This window comes from Sinocyclocheilus grahami, unplaced genomic scaffold (assembly GCF_001515645.1).
Source record: "Sinocyclocheilus grahami isolate Dianchi unplaced genomic scaffold, SAMN03320097.WGS_v1.1 scaffold475.1, whole genome shotgun sequence".
NCBI classification, from domain to species: Eukaryota; Metazoa; Chordata; class Actinopteri; order Cypriniformes; family Cyprinidae; genus Sinocyclocheilus; species Sinocyclocheilus grahami.
In genome coordinates, this window is record NW_015505654.1 from 27,747 (window position 1) to 33,883 (window position 6,137).

The 6,137-nt window shown below is 38.3% G+C and overlaps 1 pseudogene; it reads left to right on the plus strand.

Moving 5' to 3' along the window:
• Positions 1 to 219: 219 nt before the first annotated feature.
• The window catches only part of LOC107553565 (WD repeat-containing protein 66-like), an 11,488-nt pseudogene continuing 5,570 nt past the window's right edge, over positions 220 to 6,137 (plus strand).

Consider the following 6,137-nt stretch of genomic DNA (forward strand, 5'->3'; position numbering starts at 1 on the left):
CTGATACATTTTCACTCTATTTTCAGTACAGTACTTCACCGGCGCTTATGAAGGATCACATGTGACCGTAACCTAGCAACGTTATGAGTGGGTAATTAGACTGGATAAGTAAAGAACAACTAGAGACATTCGTATTGGTAAGATTACAAGTATTATCGCACTTATGTTCGCCTATTACTCAAATTTAAACTTTTTAAAAACAGACCTTTGGAATAGGTCATGTTTTCGACTGCACGGTCTAAAGTAGCCTGGCTAACCGACACGCGCAGAGATTCCGGCGGTTCCATCTGTAACATCGTGAATCTGGTTGTTATTCTCCAGCTTTTACTCTCACAAGTCACAACGAGTAATGTCAACGTTACTGTGCTAATGATTTGATCAAATTACCCATTTAATCACCTTTAATTAATTCGTCCACAATGCAATTGCAATGTTATGTCACAGTGTTAAAAAATATTTAATGTTTCACAATGACAAGAAGTCATATAATATGCATGAGAGTTTGCTTTAGGAGCTAACAATACTATACAAGAAACTATAATGATCTTGTGAAGTAACATTTTTATTATTGTCAAAAAGCAAAAACGTATTAATGCTATAACTAAACCTCAGTTTACTCACACCTGTATCTAAATCTTTGTGCTTTGCATTTGCAGGTCCTTGAATGGGCTTATGGGATGAATCAAACTCTACCTGTTCTCAGCCTGCAGGATGAAGACAGACTTGTCATCTTGTATATTTGTGCTCATGTTGCTGTCATGTATGATCACACGTCAAATTCTCAGCATCTGTTACAAGTAAGAGGCTCATACGGCTATCTATGAACTAAGGAAGTAAATGTAACCTAAAGCCTAAAATCGTATTGTAAACATGTTATTTATGTGCTGCTCGGTGTCTACAGGGCCACTGCAGTCCAATCACCTGTTTGTGTGCTAGTGAAGACAGACGCTGGCTTGTGACAGCTGACATGGGCCAAGACAGTCTAGTTTACATATGGGATGCTTATACGGGGTAACACTGACCCAAATATTGTACATTCCATTTATATCATTTTTGGAAATCTGCTTGATGGTCTCGAATATGTTTTCCAAAAACCTGTGAAAGTCGCAATGAAATGGAAGTAGCAACAAATCTTTTCCCCTGTATTGTGACATACATCCAAGTTAAAAAGATTATCAAACAGAAAAAAATGTTGGGCTGGACTTGGTTCTATCCATTGGTTGTTAATTGGATGGAGGCAAATTGGCTGATTGCAAGCTTGCAGTTGATTGTAAGAAAGGGGTGGGGTTTAGGCTGACTAAATGATTGGATAAGTCTGGCATATGTCATCAGAGAGAAGTCTGGCGTTTCACCCTAAAATCAAGCTATGACATTTTCATTAAGAATTATGAGGTCAAAATTATGTGTCATTCACAATAGGATCTGTAACATGCATTTACAAAATGGACAGGGTGAATCTTCATTTCATTCCAATCCATAACATGTTGCAGGATTACTGTGTGGACATTGCTTGACTGTCAGCCAGAGGAAGGAGTTTCTGCCTTGGCACTATCAAAAGGATTCAAAATATCTAGCGACTGTTGGAGCTGGAGCAGCACTGGTCTGAAACCTAACATTTTATATTATCTATCATATTTTTACATACACTCACTGTAGATATCCTATGTCATCTTAAATGAATGAGGAGTCTGGTATTCTCAACATCTATTATGTTAAGTGAAATGTGCTTAACAAAGGTGATTGCAGTAAAAAGATCAAATGAAATAACAGAATATTATCACAGGCTACAAATACACTGGTCTGTGTACTTTTTTTCTGTGTATCAGCGAGTATGTGTTTGGAACTGGACAGATGAAAGTGAAAGCCCAGAATGTCAAGTTGACCTCCGCTCAAAATATGGTTGCCAGGTATGTTGCAAAATTGTGTGTTGATGTGATTATTACACAGAGGCAACACATAGAGGGTTGTAGAACAACAATGTCTTAATTCCACATTTATTGTTTCTTTAGGAATACTTGTCACATCAAATATTAAATAAACTTTTTCCATGTTTTCCAAGAATCAAATACTTTTCAATCCCTCTGACAACACACAGTTGGTCAGCAACAGCGGCACTCAGGTTCTCCTCTACACCTGGGTAGGAATTAATTAATTATTTACATTACTGATTTACTTGTTTAGTTGTCTTTGTATATAATAATGCATTCTGCTGCTCAGGAAAGGGGACATCTGGAATACTCAGTTCCTGAAATTACTGACCAGGTTGGAAGAAGAATCTTTCATCAGACTGAATTTTTGTGCTGTTGTGATGTTATTCTTCTCTGCCTTTGGCATTGACCTCTTGCAAATATGTCCCCATTCAGACCTTCAATATGGTGCTAGGTTCCCTGAGCCAGTCCATCTTCCACTACAATGGTGTGCAGGCTTTTACAGCCACCTCTGCTGGGAATATAGTTCTCTGGGACAAGCAGACTGAATCTGTCTCTCATCAACCAGTAGAGAGGAAAGCCGTAAAACTTGTGCCTCTCCAGAAGGACGCGATCACTGTACTGACTTTGACTGACAGGTATATATGACACATACAGTAGATGGCAAATGAGTGCATTAGGATTTTTCAAATAAATTCCTAAAGTCTATTTAATTTTCACCTGCTGTTACACTTTGCTATCCATTTGATGTCGATCCGGTCTAACATTATTTTATGCAATTATATTACGTGTATACTGTCAAGTTTTATAGTAACAGGCGATGTGAATGGCCACATCAAATTATATGATGGAAATCTCAAGCTCATCAACGTGTACATTGAGTTTAGCTTGGATCCCATCAGATCCATCTCCTTTTCCAAAGAAAAGCCCTCCATTAGCGGCCTGGGATATCCAAAAGACTGCACACTGGATGCCAAGCCATTTGTCATAAGGTGAGGGACTCAGATTCATTATGATAAATGTGCCATAATAAAATAATGCTTTTTTGTGTGTGTGTGTGTGTGTGTTTTATGTGCAAGTCAGGATAATAAATATGAATTATTCTATATGAAAAGAATGTTTAAAAACTTTTTAGAAAAAAAAACTTTCCTTCACTGAATTCGCATTTATTTCAAAGATGTTTTGAAGAAAGTTCTCATTATTATATTTTTACACATACCTCAGCAATATGATGCATTTCAAGTCCTCAGTTAAAAGCTAAAACTGCTAACAAGAGTGCGGTGCTTAGATTGGATGCACCCATCCATGTAAAAAAAAAAAAGTACATTTAGATATTCAATTTAGTCAGTGAGTATGCGTAAAGGGGGGGGGGGAATCACAATTCTGCTTATCATTTACTCGCCAGAATGTCATTCCAAATCTGTATAACTTTTTCTGCTGAAAATAAAAGTATATATTTTGAAGAATGTTGGTAACCAAAAGTTTTGGTGACCATTGACTTCCATTTGTATGGACAAAAACACAGACATTCTCAAAATATATATTTTTTTGTGTTCCACAGATGACGGTAATTCACAAAGGTTTGGAACAACATGAGGGGGTAGTACATGATGTCAGGATTTAAATTTTTGGGTGAACTCTCTCTTTAAAGTATGGTATTAACCATACTATTAATTTTCAACTGTTTATACTACCATTTGAAGGCAGGCATATAGTGGCAACATCATTGTAAACTCTATAATGCAATATAATGTTTCTCTCCTTCCATTTACAGAAACTCATGCAACTGCAGTACATGTTTATGCACAGAGAAATGTTCCACAGACCCTTATGAAGGAACATGAAGAACCTCTGGAAGCAGTTGCCTGCCATCCTAAACAGCCACTAGTAGCTATGGGCAGCCACAGTGGCACCATTAAGGTTTGGGATTATGAGCGTAAAGAGGCAATCTGCAGCAGGGTCTTTAAACCCCATAAACAGATCCAGTGTATTACCTACCTACGATCAACAAGGTGAACTAGAAAACAAGAACTCACTCATATTAGTATAATACAGTTCATATATGTAAAAATATTTTACTTTTCATGTTGTTTAATGTCACATTGTCTAAGAGTTTAATACTTTTTAAAGAGTTTAAGAGTGTTGCATTTACCACATATTAAAAATTATTTTTTTACAATAGCAAACAGTTGTATGAATGATGCAATTACAGAGACCATCTGAGTATGCATGTGTATGTATGTCATGTTCTAGGTTTTTATCTGGTGGTGGGCTTTGCCAGTGGGGCTTTGCAGATTATTGATGCCTGTACACTTCAGAGTGATGGTAAAAAGTGTTTGCAGTACAGCATTACCCATCTCACTTTCTCCCTGGACTCTCACTACCTGGCTGCTGCAGTTAGTAGGAGTTGCATTTTTGTTTCAGTTTGTACTGCACATTTCAGCACAGACTTTTGTGAACCTGTCACATTGACAAATAGTGTAAAATGAAAATCTTAAATATGACTGTTTTTGGCACATATGTTGCTACCATTTTAAGTGGACTTCATGTTCCAGGTTTTATGAGGGCATTTTTTTTATGTAGATCTATATTTCCTATATGTATTTTTCTTATTTCAGGACACTGGAAAAGCTGTGATATTGCTCCGTCGATGTAAAGAGGGGACCCAGGAGATTTGGAAGTACCAAGGCAGGCATCACCCGCATTATAAACCCATTCAGTGCCTGCTGTTTGGAGTGGATTTAGACAACAGTCAGCCTCGCCTCCTCTCTCTTGGCATGGATCGCATGCTGGTGAGTCCCTGTGTTCCTGTACGATCTTGCTGCCTTAGTATGTGTTTATCTTGTTGAACTGTGTTAAACGTATCACATCTATCCTGTCTATTCTGAACAGGTGGAGTATGATCTGCAGAACAGTGGTGAAATCGTGAGTTCTGATCGTATTGAGCAAAGTGCTGTGCCCACTTGCATGGTGTGGTATCCTCCTCTGACACCCGAACACTTCCTCCTTACAGCTTCCAACCTGTATAAGATGAAGCTCTTCAATGCTACCTCCAAAATGTGCAGGTTTGCAGTTTTCCTATAGGTAGAACAAATAGAAATAGCACTGAACTAACAGCAATCTGGTTGATTTGTTTGCATAATTTCAAATGAACCAAAAGCCAAACCATTCTGTCTCAAAGTGATTCATAGAGAAACTAAAATGGAAAAAATGAATACACAAACCTCAAATTGGATAATAGAATGGGATTTAAGGATATTTTATTAATGACATTCTTCTGATCCAAAAGGGAAATAAGTTAGTAATTCTGTTAAGATCTCTGTTATGACTACGGTCAAAGGAATAGAAGATTGATCCTAAGTACATTTGTCATCATCCATAAGTGAAGGGAGATTTCATGTTAAGTGAGGTAATACTAACTTAAAGGTCAGTGGATTTACAGGTTTCCTGAAGCTCAAAATAATAAAATAGGCTGTCAACCAAAAGGGAAAAAAATTAATAAAACAGTAAAACACACCGAATAATATATTACATTATGCATAGTTAGGGTAAACACAATATAAACTGGCAATAGGAAAATTAAATGGCCCTCTTTACTCCCACACAGATGTTAATACCTACACCAGCTCTGTTCTGCATCATATCAACGAATGTGTTGACAAGGTAACCACCCATAAAATAATTAAAATGTACCCCAATCAGAAACTCTGGATGAACAAGGAAATCCGGCTCCTACTGAAGGCACGTGACGCTGCTTTCAAATCTGGCGACCGTGAAGCCCACAGCTTATCCAGGTCCAATCTGAAGAGGGGAATTCAATCTGCTAAATACAACTACAAACTGCGCATTGAGGACCGATTTAAAAACAACGACCCTCGGCGCATGTGGACAGGCATCCATGCCCTCACAATCTATAAACCAGCAAACAGCTCACCCCCAACCAGCAATGCCACCTTCCCTGATGAACTGAACAACTTTTATGCTCGCTTTGATCGTGGAAACACAGAACCACCCATCAAAGCTGTGCTCACATCTGACGACCTGCCGCTCACACTTTCCACCAGTGACGTGTGCACATAAAGCTGCCGGCCCTGACGGCATCCCTGGCCGAGTGCTTAGGGCCTGTGCAGAACAGCTGACTGAGGTCTTCACCAACATTTTCAACCTCTCTTTGGCCCAAGCCATTGTTCCCAACTGCTTTAAAACAAC